At 37.1% G+C, this 21869-nt stretch overlaps 1 protein-coding gene across 10 annotated transcripts in view; it reads left to right on the top strand.

The window, feature by feature from the left end:
• The window catches only part of PEAK1 (pseudopodium enriched atypical kinase 1), a 329039-nt gene that overhangs the window by 167619 nt on the left and 139551 nt on the right, over nucleotides 1–21869 (top strand). For 2 of the 10 annotated variants that reach the window (XM_032417496.1, XM_032417497.1), the window contains one exon: nucleotides 6891–6908. The exons of the other annotated variants lie outside the window; for them this stretch is intronic. The gene's annotated coding sequence lies outside the window, so the exon portion shown is untranslated. The remainder of the gene's footprint in view (nucleotides 1–6890; nucleotides 6909–21869) is intronic. 10 annotated transcript variants of the gene reach the window in all.

The raw sequence follows: 21869 nt of genomic DNA on the forward strand, positions 1-21869 counted from the left end.
TTTTTTCATAGGAGTTCAAAATAAAATAGAACATAGTAGAGTAGATATATAGTCAGTTGTGGAGATTTCCTGTTGTGTTGTGGCTTTCTTCTCTTCTTGCTACCCAGAGTGCTGCTGTCATCTTAGTAAATCTGCATTGTGTTTTGGAAGAATATAATTCCATCATTCTGTAGGTTTTCAAATATATTTTTAAAGACTCGTTGGGAAAACAATTATTTTTGTGGGCTTACATCTGCTCTAACGTTAGATTTTTTGAAAACTCTTTACTACTGAGATTAGAAGTATTCTCTAGTATAGTCAAATGACCAAGAAGTGACTGTGTCATGTGGTAGCAGTTCTCCCTCTACACATGTATTACAGTTATGAAAATACTGTAACAAAATGACCCAGGGAGAGGATGTTTATCTGGACTTTGAGAAGAGCTTAGAAGTCCTTTCACCAAAGGCCTGGCCCTGGGTGAGGGATGATGGAGGGAGAGAGAGGAATCTGCAGCAATTGTGAAGGGCATTACTGTGCGTGTTAAGAACATATTTTTACCCTTGGATTCATTGTGTCAGCTGTAATGAGCAGTAAATGTTGTAAGTTAATGACAATCAGCTGGAATACCACTAAACATATGAGGCTTTTGAAGAACATAATAAATGCAGAGAACCCCCTTGTTTCTGTTACTAGAAGGAAAATTTACCTACCATGCTCTTATAACAGTGAAAAACTGGAAATCAGCAAAAAATGCTTATAACAGGTAAGCCAGTTATTCCCAATCCTACTGGTACTTCAAGTCTGAAGTAATTGACTCCATGTAGTAGCAACAGAATAGTGGAAGAAAAAAATAGCATTATCATTCTGGCTTGTATGTTTTGAAGATTAACAATTCTAGCACATAGTCACAGGAAAGCTTATCTAAAATTGCCAAATTGTAAAAATGAAAGGAAACTATTGATCCCTAAGAAACTCATTCTTCTTGGAATCAGGCCCAGCTTTTGTTTCCTTCTGCTGGTTTGGCATATAGAAAGGAAGGAAAGCATAAAACATTCTGGTGCTATAGCACTCTCTGATGATATATAAAGGGCCATGTATAACTGGCAGATAAGTTTCACATGAAGAATGTTTAAAAGGAAACAAGATGCAGATGCTTTGTTTAGCTGCAAAATGGAGAAATGTAGTCAGTATCTTTATTTCCAGATAGATTTCTTAACTAATATTTCTATCCATTGCCCATCCACCAAGAATGGAAAATCACTAGGACCCTCGTACAGCCTCCCCAAATCACCAGGCAGGTGTCCAAATTAAAAAAAAAAAAAGTGTGCCAACCACAATGAGATAGGATGCCACATCCACAAGAACGGCTATAACTAAAAAAAAAAAAAAGAAAAAAGAAATGGCAGTGTTGGTGAGGATGTGGAGAAATTGGAACCTCATACATTGCTGGTAGGATTATGAAATGTTTCAGCTGCTGTGAAAGTTAGGTGGTCCCTCAGAAAGTTAAACATGGAATTATCATATGACCCAGGAATCTCACTCCTAGATGTATACTCAGAAGAATTAAAAACAGGGTCTCAAATGTGTGTATACAAAATGTCCATAGCAGTACTATTTACAATAGCCAAAAGGTGGAAACAAGCTAAATATCCATCAAGAGATAAAATATGAGCAAAACTTTGGGCCTATATATTCAAAAACTTGAAAAATTTGGAAGACCCAAAATACCAAAGCTCTCAAGAAAAAGCAGATAACCTGAATAGCCCTATATAATTAAAGAATTGAATTTGGAATTTAAGACTTTCCTCCACTAAAGAGAATTCTAGGCCCAGATACCTTTACTGGCAAATCTTACCAAACATTGAAGGAAGAAATAATGTCAATTCTGTACAAACTCAGCCAGGAAATGAAAGAAGAAAGAACACTTCCCAACTAATTTTATAAAATCAGTATTATCATGACATCAAAACAAGCTAAAGATAAATACAAAATTGAAAACTATAGACACAGACTCAAAAATCTTAAAATATTATCAAATAAAAAATAGCAAAATGTAGAAATAATACATTATGATCTTTAAGTAAGCTTTATCCCTGGAATAGAAGGTTGTTTCAATCTTCAAAAATAAATCTGTGCAATTCACATAGCAACAAAAAAGAAAAACAATATGATGATCTCAATAGTTAGATACTGCATCAATTCATGATGAAGAACTCTCAACAAAGTAGGGATAGAAAGAATTTCCTCAACCTGGTAAAGGGCAAATATAAATATCCTATAGCTAATATCATACTTAATGATGGAAAATGTAATGCTTTCCTCTTAATATAGGAATAAGGCAAGGATGTCAACATTGTACTAGAGGTCATAGCCAGTTCTAAAAGGGAAGAAAAAGAAAATGAAAGGAATACTGATTGAATAGGAAGAAATAAAGCTCTCTATATTTTCAAATAAAATAATTTTCTATGTAGAAAATCCCAAAGAATCTACCCCCAAAAATCTTATTACTACTACTAAGTAAATTTAGCAAAGTCACAGGATACAAAAGTCATTATATAAAATAAATCATATTTCTACATATTAGTAATTAACAATTAGAAGTTGAAATTTTGGAAAACACCATTTATAATGGTACTATAAAATAGGAAATAGGTATAAATTGAATAAATATTCAGCATCTGTCTGCTGAAAACCTACAAAGCCCTGATGAAAGAGATCAAAGAAGATTTTACTAAATGGAGAGGGATACTGTGCTCAACTATTGGAAGAGTCAATGTTGTTGACATGTTGGTTCCCCCAAATTGTTCTATAAATTGAATGAAAACCGTATCAAAATCCCAGCAGGAACTGTTTTGTAGCAGTCGACAAGCTGATTCTAAAATTTATTTGGACAAAGGAATAAGAAAAGCCTAAACAATTTTGAATAGGAACAGAATTGGAGGGCTACTTGATATCAAGATTTAGTGTAAAACTAAGGTAATCAAACAGTATATTATATGATTATTAAAAGCATAGACACATAGATCCATGGAAAAGAATAAGCAGTCCAGAAATAGATCTATACATATGTGGTGGATTTTTTGACAAGAATATGGAAATAATCTGATGAAGAAAGATTAATCTCTTCAATAAATAATATTGAGCATTTTAAAAAATTTTATTTATTTGAGAGAGAAGAGAGCACAAGCAGGGGTAGCGGCAGAGGGAGAGGGAGAAGCAGACTCCCCGCTGAGCATTGAACCCAACACGGGACTCAATCCCTGGACCCCAGGGTCATGACCTGAGCCTAAGGCAGACACTTAACCGACTGAGCCATCCAGGCACCCCTAGTATTGAGCATTTAAGAACAAAACCAAAAAGAAACAAAAGAGCATTGGCTCTTGCCTTGACGAGGGCCTCAGAGGTGAATGAAAGAGAGGATGGTAAGAAGTAGAAGTAGAGAAAGTAATAAGACTGCCACAAGAATAGAAACATCAAAATGGTAGAAGGAATTATTGCAAACTTGTTTCATGATTTGAGAAGCATTATGCATTATAGGAAATGTGTATATACATTATAAATAAATAAAGATTCATTTAATCCACTAGCATACTATTGACAGAGTGTTATGTTAGAATAAAGGGGCATTATATAGGTCCCTTGAGGGAATCCTATATAAACAATAACAGAACATTGGTAAGTGCTGTCACACTGGTTGGTGCCAAGGAAGCCCAGAGAAGGGGAGTGAGCTCTGAGTCCACTGAAGAATGTTAATTGATTCACTTGTCCCTTTGAGGACTTTGAGAAATTATTGTTAATTTGATAGCTAAAATCCAATATGGGATGTCTTCCATCTGCTGTCATTTGAATCTGTGATAATTACCTCAGGCTCAAAGAAAAGAAAAAGTGAAGGAACCTGATGTGGTTTCCTTTTATCTTTCCTTTTAGCTGTCATTTGATCTGCTTTAAAGTGGGTAGTCTTTCTCTTGCCTCAGGTTGCTGGCCATTCTGTACAGTCTCTATCATACAAGGAAAGCAGCAAAGGAATTTTTTTCTGTGTAATTTTATTTTATTTTTTTTTAATTTTTTAAATTTTATTATGTTATATTAGTCACCATACAGTACATCATTAGTTTTTGATGTGGTGATCCACGATCCATTGTTTTTCATATAACACCCAGTGCTCCATGCAGTACGTGCCCTCCTTAATACCCATCACCGGGCTAACCAATCCCCCCTCCCCTCTCCCCTCTAGAACCCTGTTTGTTTCTCAGAGTCCATAGTCTGTCATGGAATTTTTTCAAAGACTGCCAAAACTGTAGGAATGAAAGATCACTCTTCCATAAGAGTCTCCTCAACTCCACACACATGGAGAAGAGAAGTTGGAATTGCATGTGATCACTTTGGCCCACGTTCTGTGGGTTTCTAATGTACGTTCTCCTCTCTTTTGAAGGATTATTTATTGCAACTTGTACTCACACTTTCCCTAAAACAAGTACTCCTTTTATTCTCCCCCAGTCTTCTATCACTTAGCAAGAGCGTTGGTGGAAATTACTTTTCCATAAAAAGAACTGTGCCACCTACTCTTCAAATGCCACTGATTAAGAAAATCATTGATTTTTCCCCCCCCTGGGGAATAAATTAGGCTTTCCCTTGAGAGTAGAAAAAAATAAATAATGGGATGTAAAGAATGAAGATGGCTGTGTGTTATAAGGAAAATGTTTATGCAGTTGCCATGGAAATAGCATGTAGGCATTCAAACCAGGAGCTTATGATATCTCTGTATTTGCGAAATATAAATCAGATATGACTAGCATTCGTTCTCATTCTTGGCTCAGATTTAGTCCAACATGTGTGGTTATATAGAATATGCTCCTATTATAGCATATTTGCTTAATATTTGCAGGAAACTGCAATACCAGGTGCTGCCATCTTTTAGGATCATATATTTGAGGCATAGAGGTGGTGATTCCCAGCAAATGCTTCCTAAACTGCTATTTGTTACAGCACTATCAGAGTGCCCACAGCTGGACTTGCCTATGACATTCGTAATTAGCAGAGCTGATTAATTCTTTCTTAGTGAAACATGCACAATGTTGGACCTAATTTGTACTGGCTAATTATTTCTGAGTGATGTCAGATTCTGAAAATGCATAGTTTGAGACTTTATTCTTAATGTATTTCACACTGGAATAAAATGCAACAGGCACTGTTTCTGAATTACTGTTACACTTTTCTGTCCAAAGACATCAGTTAGCCTTTAATTTCTTTTTTTTTTTAAGATTTTATTTATTTATTTGACAGAGAGAGCGAGATAGTGAAAGCAGGAACACAAGCAGGGGGAGTGGGAGAGGGAGAAGCAGGCTTCCCACCAAGCAGGGAGCCCGATTCGGGGCTCGATCCCAGGACCCTGGGACCATGACCTGAGCCGAAGGCAGACGCTTAACTGACTGAGCCACCCAGGCGCCCCAGTTAGCCTTTAATTTCATGCTTTATAAGTGAGGCATGATAGAAATCTAGAGAGGGCATATATGAATTTTGAGAATACAGATATTTGACATAATTTTCCACAGCTTGTACTTTTTTCACTAATTCCAAAGATACTACAGACAATGCAAACACTACCTGCAGCCAGTGCCTTTTAATGGGCACATGACCCAGAACAGTAGAAAAATCTAAAAATGATTGGAATATGCTCTCTTCATGGAAGATAGTGTGTTACCTACTTAATTCCAGTACCCCATCCTTCTATGCCAACTTTGTTAGCCATTTCATAGCCCATAAGTTTATCTTTACCCTGTGTATTTTCTCCTCTCTCAGATTTCCTCTGAGACATATTACATACTTTGTAAGCAGAAAGCCTAGAGGCTTACTTTCTTTCTTTCTTTTTTTAAAGATTTTATTTATTTATTTGACAGAGAGAGACACAGCGAGAGAGAGGGAACACAAGCAGGGGGAGTGGGAGAGGGAGAAGCAGGCTTCCCGCCGAGCAGGGAGCCCGATGCAGGGCTCGATCCCAGGACCCTGGGATCATGACCTGAGCCGAAGGCAGACGCTTAACGACTGAGCCACCCAGGCGCCCCAATGCATTTTTTTTTTTTAAAGATTTTATTTATTTATTAGAGAGAGAGAGAGCACGAGCAGGAGGGGCAGAGGGACAAGCAGACTCCCTGATGAGCAGAGAGCACGACACAGGGCTCCATCCCAGGACCCTGGGATCATGACCTGAGCCGAAGGCAGACGCTTAACGACTGAGCTACCCAGGCGCCCCGAGGCTTACTTTCTTCTTAAAGCAGTAATTGCTTATATGGTCCAACACATATAACGGTAATTTAATGAGACCAAATAGTAACACAGATGGAACAGTGGGAAAGTACTAATCAGAGAGTTTTTCAGAGGAGATGAGTTTTGAGTCAGAATTTGAAGATAAAAGCCCTTTCCTGAGGTGATTTTGACAATATATTTCAAAAGTTTTAAAAATAAAAGTACTTGAACTTTTTAAAGAGATAAAGATGTTTGCAAGGATTACATTAGGAGGGTGTCTTCACTACAGCATGTTTATATTAGATAAAATGTGGAAACAAATATCAAAATATAAAGGAATGAATAATTTTAGGATAAATCTAGAAAAGGAAAACGTGCTGCCATTTAAAATAATGTTATAGAAGAATACGTATTGATAGGGAAAAATATTCATGATATGTTCAATGGGAAAAACAGGATTTTATCTGGAATTCTATCAAATCTGTAGATCATTTTGGAGAAAACTGGCATGTTTACTCTGTTGGGCCTTACAGTTAATGAACATAGTATATCTCTCCATTTATTTAGGCCTTTATTTCTTTAATTTGCATTTTATAGTTCTTAGCATACAGTTGCTGTACCTGTTTTCTTAGACTTGTACATGAGGATTTCATTTTTCTTTTTTGCAGGGGGAGCTATTCTAAAAGGTATTTCTAAATTTTGATTTCCATTTGTATATTGCTTATGTATAGAAATGCAGTTAATTCTTGTATGTTGACCTTGTATCATGCAATCTTACCATACTCATTTATTAATTCTAAGAGATTTCTTTATAGGTTCTTTGGGATTTTCTATGTGTACAACTGCATGTCATCTGCAAATTGGCAGTTTTATTTCTTCATAATCGGTGTGCTTTTTATTTCCTTCTTTTGCCTTATTGCACTGTGTAGGACTTCCAGGATATTGTAGAATAGGAATAATGAGAGTGGGCATCCTTGTATTGTTCCCTATTTGGATGGAAAAGCAGCTTTTTTACTATTAAGTATGATGTTAGCTGTTGTTTTTGTAGATGCCCTTTAATCATGATAAAGAAGTTCTATTCCTGGGCGCCTGGGTGGCTCAGTTGGTTAAGCGACTGCCTTCGGCTCAGGTCATGATCCCGGAGTCCCGGGATCGAGTCCCACATCGGGCTCCTGCTCGGTGAGGAGCCTGCTTCTCCCTCTGACCCTCCCCCCTCTCATGTACTCTCTCTCTCTCTCTCTCTCATTCTCGCTCTCTCAAATAAATCTTAAAAAAAAAAAAAAAAGTTCTATTCCTAGTTTGCTCAGCGTTTTTGATATAATGGGTGTTGGGTTTTGTCAAATAAATTTTATCTATCAATTGATATGATCATGTAGATTTTCTTCTTTGGGCCATTAATATAGTGAGTTACATTGATTAATTTTTTAATGTTGAACTAAGCTTACATTTCCTAGGATGAACCCCACTTGTTTATGGTACATTATTCTTTTCATATATTACTGGATTCAGTTTGCTAATATTTTGCTAAAAGTTTTTTTTTTTTAAGATGTTATTTATTTATTTATTTATTTAAGAAAGAGCACGAGAGGGGAGAAAAGCAGACAGGTAGGGAGGGGGGAGAGAATCTCAACTAGACTCTGTGCTGAGCGCAGAGCCCCACGTGGGGCTCGATCTCACAACCACGAGATCATGACCTGAGCTGAAACCAAGAGACTGATGGTTAACTGACTGAGCCACCCAGGCGCCCCTTTGCTAAGAATTTTTATGTTTATGTTCATGAGGAATATTGGTCTAGTTTTGATAAATTGATTTTGGGAGTTGTGTGCTGTTTTGCTGGTTTTGACATCAGAGTAAAGCAGATCTCAAAAAATCAGTTGGAAATATTCCCTTCTCTTCTACTCTTGAGAATACATTGTCCGGAATTGGTGTTATTTTCTTCTTGAAATGTTTGGTAGGAATAGAGCTTTATAAAACCATCTAGTCCTTATTTTGTTTGTGGAATGATTTTAACTATAAATTCAATGTCTTTTATAGTTACAGGGCTATTTAGGTTGTCTGTTTTTATCTGAGGTGAGTTTTGGTAGCTTGTGATTTTCAAGAGATTGATCTATTTTATCTAAGTTGTCAAATTTAAGGGTGTAGAATTGCTCATACTGTTCCCCTTTTATATTTTTTTAATATATGTAAGGTCTGTAGTGATAGCTTTTTTCTTTCCTAATATTTTGTGTTTGTGTTTTCTCTTTGTTGGCCTCACTAGAAACTTAGAATTTTATTAATATTTTTGAAGAATCAGCTTTAGGTTTTATTGTTTTTCTCTTTTCTATTTCAGTTGTTTCTGCCCTTAGCTTTTTTTTTGTTTTTAAATTTCTGTATGCTTTGGGTTTATTTTTGTTGTATTCTATTTTTTTTAAAGATTTTATTTATTTGTCAGAGAGAGCACAAGCAGGGGGAGCAGCAGGCAGAGGGAGAGGGAAGTTCCCCGCGGAGCAGGGAGCCTGATGTGGGACTCGATCCCAGGACGCTGGGATCATGACCTGAGCCGAAGGCAGACGCTGAACTGACTGAGCCATCCAGGTGTCCCTAAGTTTTTTTAAGATTTATTTATTTATTTGAGAGAGAGAGAAAATAAGCAAGCGGGGGAGGGGCAGAGGGAGAGAGAATCCTCAAGCAGACTCCCTGCTGAGCACAGAGCCCTATATGGGGCTTGATCCCAGGATCCTGAGATCATGACCTGAGCCAAAATCAGGACTCGGATGCTTATCTGTCTGAGCCACACAGGTGCATCTGTCGTATTCAAATTTTTTATGGTAGAATCTTAGATTATGAAATTATTAGTTTGAGACTTTCCTTTTGTAATATAACCATTTAATACCATAACTTTCCCTGTTAGCACTGCTTTAACTGCATCCCACAAATTTAGAAATTTTGTAATTTATTTTTGTTCAGTTCAAAATATTTTCTAATTTCCCTTTAATCTTCCTCTTTGAATCAAGGATTATTTGTTTAGACAATTTCCAAGTGTTCAGAGGATTTCCTGTTATCTTTCTGTTATTTCCTACTTTTTATGGTCAGAGAACATTCTTTATGATTTCTGCTCTTTTAAATATCTTAAGGTTTCTTTAATGACCTAGGTTATGGTGTATCTTGGTAAATGTTTCATGTACACTTGCAAAGAATGTATATTCTGCTTTTGTTGGATAAAGCATTCTATAAATGTCAATTAGTTTCAGTCGGTTGATGGTATTGTTCAGCTCTTCTATATCCTTACTGATTTTTTTGTCCACTGTTTGCTGAGAGGGGAGTGTTGAAGTTTACACCTGTAATCGGAGGTTTATCTATTTCTCCTTTCAGTTTTGTCAGTTTTTGCTTCTTATATTTTGAATCACTCTTGTTAGATTCATACACATTTAAGAGTCATTACGACTTTTTGGTGAATTGGCATTTTTATCATTATGTAAGGTTTCTCTTTATCCTTGTCAATTTTCTTTACTTTGAATTCTACTTTGATAATATAGCCACTCCAGCTTTATTTTGATTAGTGCTTTCATTTTACATTTTTCCTTCTTTTTACTTTTAACCTACCTATATCATTATATTTGAAATGAGTTTCTTGTAAATACCAAATAATTAGGTCATGATTTTTTAAAATCCATTCTCATACTCTCTTTTAAATGGTGTGTTTATACTATTTTATAGTATGCATAAAATTTGCATCTAACATAATTGACGTGTTTGAATTTAGGTCTACCTTTTTTTTTCTGTTTTTTTTTTTCCCACTGTTTTACATCCTGTTTTCCCTTTCCTGCCTTATTTGAACATCTTTTGGCTTTCCATTTAATTTACCTATTCTGTTTTTTACTATATTTGGTTTTATTAAGATTTTATTTCTCATTTGACAGAGAGAGACAGAGAGAACACGAGCAGGCAGAGCAGCAGGCAGAGGGAGAGAGAGAGAAACAGGCTCCCCGCTGAGCAGAGAGCCCAACACGGGGCTTGATCATAGGACCCTAGGATCATGACCTGAGCTGAAGGCAGATGCTTAACCGACTGAGCCACCCAGGCACCTCTACTATATATCTTTGTAAGAAAAAAAAAATTTAGTATTCTCTAGGGATAACCATGTACATATTAAACTTTTTATTGTCTACTGAGAATCAGTATTTTACCACTTCAAGTAAAATGTAGAAACCATATCACCACAGGTGGCTTTATCCCCCCACCTCCCACTTTACACTATAGTTGCCTTATATATTACACTATATGCATTGAAAACTCCATCAGACAATATTATAGTTTTTGCTTTTACCTGTCAAACATATTTTAAAGAATTCAAAAGGAGAATAGTCTGTTATAGTTATCCAGATACTTACCATTTCTCTTTCTCATTATTTTTAAACTTCCAAATTCCATCTGATAACATTTCTCTTTGTCTGAAAAATAGAAAAAACAATTCTTTTGTAGCATATCTGCTGATAACCTTTTCTCTTGGTCTCCTTCATCTAAAGTGTCTTTATTTGACCTTCATACCTGAGGAACATTTCTGTTGAATATAGAATTCTTGGTTGACAGTTCTTTTCTTTCAGCACTTTAAAAATATTGTGCCATTTTATACTGGACTCATGGTTTCTGATGAGAAATCCATACTCATTCAAATCAGTTCCCTAAAAGTGTTGTTTTTCTTTGGCTGGCTTCAAGGTATGTTTGTTTTTTGTTTTCATCAGTTTGATTAGGATGTCCTGGTGTGGATTTCTTTAAACTTATCTTTTGTTGAGTTCAGTGAGCTTTTTTAATCTGTGGGTTTATGTCTTTTGCCAAAATTGGAAATTTTTTAGACATTATTTCTTCCAATGTTTTTTTAGCCCCATAATCTTTTTGTTTTCCTTTTGGGATACCAGTAACATAGATGATCGACCTTTGGTTATTTTTCCACAAGTCCCTGAGGCTCTCTTGATTTTTTTTTTATTATGTTGTATTAATTACCATACCATAATTAGTTTTTGATGTAGTTTTCCATGATTCATTGTTTGCATATAACACCCAGTGCTCCATGCAGTACATGCCCTCTTTAATACCCATCACCAGGTTAACCCATACCCCCACCCCTCTCCCCTCTAGAACCCACAGTTTGTTTCTCAGAGTCCACAGTCTCTCATGGTTTGTCTCCCCCTCTGATTCCCACCACCCTTCGTTTTTCCCTTCCTGCTATCTTCTTTTTTTTTTTTTTTTTAACATATAATGTATTATTTGTTTCAGAGGTACAGGTCTGTGATTCAACAGTCTTACACAATTCACAGCGCTCACCATAGCACATACCCTCCCCAGTGTCTATCACCCAGCCACCCATCCCTCCCCCCCACCACTCCAGCAACCCTCAGTTTGTTTCCTGAGATTAAGAATTCCTTATATCAGTGAGGTCATATGATACACGTCTTTCTCTGATTGACTTATTTCGCTCCGCATTATATCCTCCAGTTCCATCCACGTCGTTGCAAATGGGAAGATTTCATGCCTTTTGAAGGCTGCATAATATTCCAGTGTGTGTGTGTGTGTGTGTGTGTGTGTGTGTGTGTGTGTGTGTGTGTATACATATATATACACACACCATATCTTCTTTATCCATTCATCTGTCAATGGACATCTTGGCTCTTTCCACAGTTTGGCTATTGTGGTATAAACATAGGGGTGCACATACCCCTTCGGGTCCCTACATTTGTATCTTTAGGGTAAATACCTAGTAGTGCAATTGCTGATACCCAGTAGTGCAATTGCTGGGTCGTAGGGTAGCTCTATTTTCAACTTTTTGAGGAACCTCCTTCCAGAGTGGTTGCACCAGCTTGCATTCCCACCAACACTGTAGGAGGGTTTCCCTTTCTCCGCATCCTCGCCAACATCTATCGTTTCCTGACTTGTTAATTTTAGCCATTCTGACTGATGTGAGGTGGTATCTCATTGAGGATTTGATTTGGATTTCCCTGATGCTGAGCGATGTTGAGCACTTTTTCATGTCTGTTGGCCATTCGGATGTCTTCTTCAGAAAAATGTCTGTTCATGTCTTCTGCTTATTTCTTGATTGGATCATTTGTTCTTTGGGTGTTGAGTTTAATACGTTCTTTATCGATTTTGGATACTAGCCCTTTATCTGATATGTCATTTGGAAATATCTTCTCCCATTCTGTCGGTTGTCTTTTGGTTTTGTTGACTGTTTCTTTTGCTGTGCAAAAGCTTTTTATCTTGATGAAGTCCCAATAGTTCATTTTTGCCCTTGCTTCCCTTGCCTTTGGCGATGTTTCTAGGAAGAAGTTGCTGCGGCTGAGGTCGAAGAGGTTGCTGCCTGTGTTCTCCTTTAGGACGTTGATGGACTCCTGTCTCCCATTGAGGTCTTTCAACCATTTGGAGTCTATTTTTGTGTGTGGTGTGAGGAAATGGTCCAATTTCATTCTTCTGCATGTGGCTGTCCAATTTTCCCAACATCATTTGTTGAAGAGACTGTCTTTTTTCCATTGGACATTCTTTCCTGCTTTGTCGAAGATTAGTTGACCATAGAGTTGAGGGTCCATTTCTGGGCTCTCTATTCTGTTCCATTGATCTATGTGTCTGTTTTTGTGCCAGTACCATACTGTCTTGATGATGACAGCTTTGTAATAGAGCTGGAAGTCTGGAATTGTGATACCACCAGCTTTGCTTTTCTTTTTCAACATTCCTCTGGCTATTTGGGGTCTTTTCTGGTTCCATACAAATTTTAGGATTATTTGTTCCATTTCTTTGAAAAAAGTGGATGGTATTCTGATAGGGATTGCATTGAATGTGTAGATTGCTCCTAGGTAGCATTGACATCTTCACAATATTTGTTCTTCCAATCCATGAGCATGGAACATTTTTCCATTTCTTTGTGTCTTCCTCAATTTCTTTCATGAGTATTTTACAGTTTTCTGAGTACAGATTCTTTGCCTCTTTGGTTAGATTTATTCCTAGGTATCTTACGGTTTTGGGTGCAATTGTAAATGGGATCGGCTCTTAATTTCTCTTCTGTCTTGTTGTTGGTGTATAGGAATGCCACTGATTTCTGTGCGTTGATATTATATCCTGCCACTTTACTGAATTCCTGTATGAGTTCTAGCACTTTTGGGGTGGAGTCTTTTGGGGTTTCCACATAAAGTATCATATCATCTGCAAACAGTAGAGTTTGACTTCTTCTTTGCCGAATTGGATGCCTTTGATTTCTTTTTGTTGTCTGATTGCTATGACTAGGACTTCTAATACTATGTTGAATAGCAGTGGTGATAGTGGACATCCCTGTCGTGTTCCTGACCTTAGGGGGAAAGCTCTCAGTTTTTCCCCATTGAGAATGATATTCGCTGTGGGTTTTTCATGGATGGCTTCTATGATATTGAGGTATGTACCCTCTATCTCTATAACTCTGAAGAGTTTTGATCAAGAAAGGATGCTGTATTTAGTCAAATGCTTTTTCTGCATCTATTGAGAGGAGCCTATGGTTCTTGTTCTTTCTTTTATTAATGTATTGTATCAAATTGATTGATTTGCAGATGTTGAACCAACCTTGCAGCCCAGGGATAAATCCCACTTGGTTGTGGTAAATAATCCTTTGATCCTATTGGCTAGTATTTTGGTGAAAATTTTTGCATCCATGTTCATCAAGGATATTGGTCTGTAATTCTCCTTTTTGATGGGGTCTTTGTCTGGTTTTGGGATCAAGGTAATGATGGCCTCATAAAACGAGTTTGGAAGTTTTCCTTCCATTTCTATTTTTTGGAACAGTTTCAGAAGAATAGGTGTTAATTCTTTAAATGTTTGGTAGAATTCCCCTGGGAAGCCATCTGGCCCTGGGCTTTTTTTGGTTTTTTATTTTATTTTATTTTATTTATTTATTTGACAGAGAGCGATAGCGAAGGCAGGAACACAAGCAGGGGGAGTGGAGAGGGAGAAGCAGGCTTCCCGCAGAGCAGGGAGCCCGATGTGGGACTCGATGCCAGGACCCTGGGATCATGACCTGAGCCGAAGGCAGCCGCTTAACGACTGAGCCACCCAGGCGCCCCCTGGGCTTTTGTTTGTTGGGAGATTTTTGATTACTGCTTCAATTTCCTTAGTGGTTATAGGTCTGTTCAGGTTTTGTATTTCTTCCTGGTTCAGTTTTGGTAGTTGATACATCTCTACGAATGCATCCATTTCTTCCAGATTATCTAATTTGCTGGCATATAGCTGCTTATGGTATGTTCTTATAATTGTTTGTTTTTCTTTGGTGTTGGTTGTGATCTCTCCTCTTTCATTCATGATTTTATTTATTTGGGTCATTTCTCTTTTCTTTTTGATAAGTCTGGCCAGGGGTTTATCAATCTTGTTAATTCTTTCAAAGAACCAGCTCCTAATTTCATTGATCTGTTCTACTGTTGTTTTGGTTTCTCTTTCATTGATTTCTGCTCTGGTCTTTATTATTTCTCTTCTCCTGCTGGATTTTGCTTTATTTGCTGTCCTTTAGGTGTAGGATTAGGTTGTGTATTTGAGACCTTTCTTGTTTCTTGAGGAAGGCTTGTATTGCTATATACTTTCCTCTTAGGACTGCCTTTGCTGCATCCCAAAGATTTTGAACAGTTGTGTTTTCATTTTCATTGGTTTACATGAATTTTTTTTAATTCTTCTTTAATTTCCTAGTTGACCCATTCATTCTTTAGTAGGATGCTCTTTAGCCTCCATGTATTTGAGTTCTTTCCGACTTTCCTCTTGTGATTGAGTTCTAGTTTCAAAGCACTGTGGTCTGAAAATATGCAGGGAATGATCCCAGTCTTTTGGTACCGGTTGAGACCTGAGTTGTGACCTAGGATGTAATCTATTTTGGAGAATGTTCCATGGACACTAGAGAAGAATGTGTATTCCGTTGCTTTGGATGGAATGTTCTGAATATGTCTGTGAAGTCCATTTGGTCCAGTGTGTCATTTAAAGCCTTTATTTCCTTGTTGATCTTTTGCTTATTTGATCTGTCCATTTCAGTGAGGGGGGTGTTAAAGTCCCCCACTATTATTGTGTTGTTGTCAATGTGTTTCTTTGCTTTTGTTATTAATTGCCTTATGTAATTGGCTGCTCTCATGTTAGGGGCGTAGATATTTACAATTGTTAGATCTTCATGTTGGATGGACCTTTTAAGTAGGGTATAGTATCCTTCCTCATCTCTTATTACAGTCTTTGGTTTAAAATCTAATTTGTCTGACATAAGGATTGCCACCCCAGCTTTCTTTTGATGTCCATTAGCATGGTAAATGGTTTTCCACACCCTCACTTTCAATCTGGGGGTGTCTTTGGGTCTAAAATGAGTCTCTTGCAGACAGCATATCGATGGGTCTTGTTTTTGTATCCAGTCTGATAGCCTGTGTCTTTTGATTGAGGCATTTAGCCCATTTACATTCAGGGTAACTATTGAAAGATAGGAATTTAGTGCCATTGTATTGCCTGTAAGGTGACTGTTACTGTGTATTGTCTGTGTTCCTTTCTATGTTTCTATGTTACTTTTAGGCTCTCTCTTTGCTTAGAGGACCCCTTTCAATATTTCTTGTAGGGCTGGTTTCGTGTTTGCAAATTCCTTTAGTTTTTGTTTGTCCTGGAAACTTTTTATCTCTCCTTCTATTTTCAATGACAGCCTAGCTGGATATAGTATTCTTGGCTGCATATTTTTCTCATTTAGTGCTCTGAATATATCATGCCAGTCCTTTCTGGCCTGCCAGGTCTCTGTGGATAGGTCTGTTGCCAATCGAATGTTTCTACCATTGTAGGTTACAGATCTCTTCTCCCAAGCTGCTTTCAGGATTTTCTCTTTGTCTCTGAGGCTCTTTAAGTTTTACTGTTAGATGTCTTGGTGTTGACCTATTTTTATTGATTTTGAAGGGGGTTCTCTGTGCCTCCTGGATTTTGATGTCTGTTTCCTTCCCCAAATTAGGGAAGTTCTCTGCCATAATTTGCTCCAATATACCTTCTGCCCCTCTCTCTCTTTCTTCTTCTGGGATCCCAGTTATTCTAATATTGTTTCGTCTTATGGTATCACTCATCTCTCAAATTCTGCCCTCATGATACAGTAGTTGTTTATCTCTCTTTTTCTCAGCTTCTTTATTTTCCATCATTTGGTCTTCTATATCACTAATTCGCTCTTCTGCCTCATTTATCCTAGCAGTTAGAGCCTCCATTTTTTATTGCACCTCATTAATAGCCTTTTTGATTTCAACTTGGTTAGATTTTAGTTCTTTTATTTCTCCAGAAAGGGTTTCTCTAATATCTTCCACGCTTTTTTCAAGCCCAACTAGTATCTTTAAAATCATCATTCTGAACTCTAGTTTCAACATCTTACTAATGTCCATATTGATTAGGTCCCTGGCAGTCGGTACTGCCTCTTCTATTTTTTGAGGTGATTTTTTCTGTCTTGTCATTTTGTCTAGAGGAGAATAGATGAATGAGAGAACAAAATGCTAACAGGGTAACAATGACCCCAGAAAAATATACGCTAAACAAATCAGAAGAGACCTGAAACCGGGGGAAAAGAAAGGGAAAGAAAGAAAAAAGAAAAAAAGAAAAAGATAAAAACAAACAAACAGAATATGATCAAATATGATCAGGCTGGTGTATAGATCAGTGCCACACACTAGATTTTGGGCGTATTTTGGTCTGTTAAGAGAAAGTGCCTCCCATAATTTTAAAGAAAGAAAAACTTATATATGCACAAAAATAAGGGTTAATGCGATGAAGGGATGGAATATGAGTGTAAAGATGAAAAGTATAAAAGATTTTATAAAAGGAATTGATAAGATAAGAAGTTGGTTGAAAAAAGAAAGAAGAGGATTTAAAAAAAAAGGGGGGAGAGAATGTGATCAGGCAGGAGAGTAGAACAAAGCCATACACTAGAGATTTAGGGTTTTTGGTCTGTTAGAAGAAACTGTATCCCAAAATTTTAAAGAGAGAACTATATATATATATATATACCAAAAATAAGGTTAACTACTATGAAGGGGTAGAATATGACTCTAAAAATGAAAAATAAAAAAGATTTTTTAAAAAAGGGATTGATAAGATGTCGGTTGAAAAAGGGAAAAGAAAATTTCAAAAAAAGAAAGAAAGAAAAAGAAAGTTAAAAAAAATTAACTTTGAAAGACTAAAGAATCATGGGAAAAAAGCCATGAATTCTATGTGCAGTATTCCCCTAGTGCTGGAGTTCTGCTGTTCTCATTGATTGGTAAACTTGGTCCTGGCTGGCTGTTCTTGCTGATCTTCTGGGGGAGGGGCCTGTTGCTGTGGTTCCCAGAAGTCTTTGCCAGAGGCAGAATTGCCCTGCCCTTGCCCGGCCGGCCTACGTAATCTGATGGGGTTTGCTCTCCGTAGCCTTTGTTCCTTGCGAGCTTTCCGTACAGCTTTGGAGGACGAGATTTAAATGGTGGCCTCCCAATCTCTGCCCCGGAGGAGCCGAGAACTCGGGGCCCCACTCCACAGTGAGCCCCCAGAGAAAAGCAGTCAGTCACTCCTGTCTCCCCCGTCTCCGGCCGCACTCGGTGCTCACCCGGCCTGTGACTGAGCATTTCTATCTCTGGCACCCGACTCGGTGTGGAGTCTCCAAACCCAGCAGATCCCTGCGGTGCGCTCCCGCGCCACTCCTCCCGGCGGAGGAAGGGGAGTCTCCCTGGATCTGTTGCTTGTTCGGTCCCTGCTGTAGGAGCAGTGGCCCGACTATGCCACGGATCACGGTTTATGGCAACCCTGAGCTGAGAGCCCGGTCTTTGGCTCCGTCTCTGCAGCTGGCTTCCCCGCTCTCTACCTGAGAGCTCTGCCTTATTCAGGCACCCCCGATCTTTCTGTGACCCCGAAAGTCTTGAGACCACACTGTCCCAGTGAGGTTTCCACCCCCCGCTTAGCCACTGGAGTGACGTCCCTCAGTGGAGCCAACTTCTAAAAGTTCCGATCCTGTGCTCCGCTCTATCACTTGCCAGTAGCGGCTGACAGAGGCTCCCTTCCCCACCGTGGTCTATGTTCCCAAATATCGCCTTAGATTCACTTCTCCGCATGTCCTACCTTCCAGAAAGTAGTTGCTTTTATGTTCAGAGAGTTGCTGCTATTCTTTTCTTTGATCTCCTGTTGAGTTCGTAGGTGTTCAGAATGATTTGATAACTATCTAGCTGAATTCCTGGGACTAGACGAAATTTAGGTCTCCCACTTCTCCACCATCTTGCTCCTCCCGCTCTCTTGATTTTTAAAAAAAATTTATTTCTCTTTATTGTTCAGATTGGACTGTGTAATTTCTATTAAAGAGTCCTCAAGTTAACTGACTCTTTCCTTTTATCATCTGCTATTCAGCCCTCCCAGTGAATTTCTTCATTTAAAATGTATTTTTCAACAGAAACCATAGGTAAGAGTAAGAAAAATAGGAAGCACAGAAGAAAAAAAAAATTAAAGTACATCTGTAAAAATCAGTTAAGAGAAATGCAAAATAAAAGGAAGTAAAGGGTGATACCAAATATTGAGACATGGAGGGGAGAGGAGTAAAGAATGAGTTCAAAATTAAGCAAACATCAGCTTAATATATACTGCTATATGCAGAAGATGTTATATATACACCAAATGGTAACCACAAATCAAAAAAACACGGATATGCAAAACAAAGAGTAAGAAAGCCCAAGTATGTCACTAAACAAAACGAGCAAATAGTGAAAGAGAGAATTAGAAGAAAGGATCAGAGGAAAACTACAAAAACAACCACAAAACAAGTAACAAAGTGGTAATAAATACATATTGATTAATAATTCAAATGTAAATGAACTAAATGCTCCAATCAAGGTGAGATAGAAAAATGAAATCCATATATATGCTGTCTACAAGAGACTCATGTCAGACCTAAATACACCTGCAGATTGAAAGTGAGGGGATGGAGAAACAGTTATCATGCAAATGGATGTAAAAAGAAAGCAGAGTAGCAATGCTTATATCGTGCCAAATAGACTTTAAGACAAAGTCTGTAAAGAGACAAAGAAGGACACTGTATGAAATAAAGGGAACAATCAAAAAGGAAAATATAACAATTGTAAATATTTATGCATCCAACATGAGAGCACCCAAATACATAAAATAGTTAATAACAAACATAAAGAAACATGAGAGCACCCAAATACATAGTTAATAACAAACATAAAGAAAGCGATAATAATACAATAATAATAGGGGATTTTAATACCCACTTACATAAATATATCATCTAAACAAAATCAAGATGGAAACAGTGGATTTGAATGACACATTGGACTAGAGGGATTTAACAGATACATTGAGAACATTTCATCTGAAAACAGTAGAAAACACATTATTTTCAAGTGCACATGGAACAGTCTCCAGAATAGATCACATATTAGACAAAGTAAGCCTCAACAAATTCAAAAAGATCGAAGTCATATACCATGCATCTTTTTTGACCACGATGCTATGAAATTAGAAATCAACCTCAAGAAGAAATATGGCAAGACCACAAAAATACATGGAGGTTAAATAACATACTACTAAACAATGAATGGGTCAACTAAGAAATCAAAGAAGAAATCAAAAATTACCTGAGAGGAATGAAAATGAAAACACAATGGTGCAAAATCTTTGGGATGCAGGAAGACTGGTTCCAAGGGAAGTTTATAAAATACAGGCCTACCTCAAGAAGCAAGAAAAATCTCAAATGAACAATCTAACCGTACACCTTAAGGAAGCTAGAAAAAGAACAAATAAAGGAAGGAAGTGATAAAGATTAGAGTTTGAGACCCATGTTGGGGGCAGAAATTACTTTAAAAAAAAGATTTGAGCAGAAATAAATGATATAGAAACAAACAAACAAAAACAGTAGCACAGATCAATGAAACCAGAAACTAAAAAAATAATAGAACAGATCAGTGAAACCAGGATCTAGTTCTTTGAAAAGATTAACCAAATTATAAGCCTCTATCTAGACTCAAAAAAAAAAAAAAGAGAGAGAGAGAGAAAGGACTCAAAATCACCAATGAAAGAGGAAATATAACAACCAACACCACAGAAGTACAAACAATTGTAATATTGTGAAAAACTATATGCCAACAAATTAGACAACCTAGAAGAAATGGATAAATTCCTGGAAACGTATAACCTACCATAACTGAAACAGGAAGAAATAGAAAATTTGAACAGACTGATTACCAGCAAGGAGATTGAATCAGTAATCCAAAAACTCCCCAACAAACAAATGTCCAGGACCAGACTGCTTCACAGGGAAATTCTACCAAAAAAATTTTTTAACCAATCATTTAAAGAAGAGTTAATACTTATTCTACTCAAACTATTTCAAAAAAATTGAAGAAGAAAATTCATTCTATGAGGCAAGTATCACCCTGAAACCAAAACCAGGTAAAGATACCATAAAAAAAGAGAACTTCAGGCTAATATCTCTGATGACCATAAATGTAAAAATCCTCAACAGAATACCAGCAAACAGAATCTAACAATACATTAAAAAGCATTCACCACAATCAAGTGGGATTTATTCCCGGGATGCAAGGGTAGTTCAATATTCCCAATTCAATCAACATGATGATTGAATTGATTGCTCAACACATCAATAAGAAAAAGGATAAGAACCATATGATCATTTCTGCATTTAATAGATGCAGAAAAAGAAATTGACAAAGCACAGCATCCATTCATGATAAAAACCTTTAACAAAGTAGGTTTAGGAGTATACCTCAATATAATAAAGGCCATATATGATAAACTCACAGCTAATACCCTCAATGGGGAAAAACTGAGAGTTTTCCTACTAAGGGCAGGAACAAGACAATGATTGTCCACTCTCATCACTTCTATTCAACATAGTACTGGAAGTCCTAGCCACAGCAGTTAGACAACCAAGAGAAATTAAAGGCATCTGAATTGGTAAGGAAGAAGTAAAACTTTCACTCTTTGTAGATGACATGAATCTGTATATAGAAAACACTAAAGGCACCACCAAAAAACTGTTAGAACTGATACATGAATTCAGTATATTTGCAGGGTACAAAATCAATGTACAGAAATCTGTTGCATTTCTACACACTAATAATGAAGCAGCTGAAAGAGAAATCAAGAAAACAATCCTATTACCATTTCACCAAAAATAATATAATACCTACCCTAACCAAAGAGGTAAATGACCTGTACTCTGAAAAGTATAAAACAGTGATAAAGGAAATTGAAGACTATACAAAGAAATGGAAAGACATTCCATGCTCATGGATTAGAACAAATATTGTTACGATGTCTATACTACCCAAAGCAATCTACACATTTAATGGAATCCCTGTCAAAATACCAACAGCATTTTTCACAGAACTACAACAAAATATCCTAAAATTTAATGGAACTACAATAGACCCCAAGTTGCCAAAGCAATTTTGAAAAATAAAAGCAGACCTGGAGGTATCATAATTCCAGACTTCAAATTATATTGCAAAGCTGTAGTAATCAAAACAGTATAATACTGTCACAAAAATAGAAACATAGACCAATGGAACAGAATAGAAAGCCCAGAAAGAAACCCACAATTATATTGTCAACTAATCTTTGACAAAGCAGGAAAGAATATCCAATGGGAAAAAGACAGTCTCTTCAACAAATGGTGG

This window comes from Phoca vitulina, unplaced genomic scaffold (genome assembly GCF_004348235.1).
Source record: "Phoca vitulina isolate PV1807 unplaced genomic scaffold, GSC_HSeal_1.0 scaffold20, whole genome shotgun sequence".
In the NCBI taxonomy this organism is placed as follows: domain Eukaryota; kingdom Metazoa; phylum Chordata; class Mammalia; order Carnivora; family Phocidae; genus Phoca; species Phoca vitulina.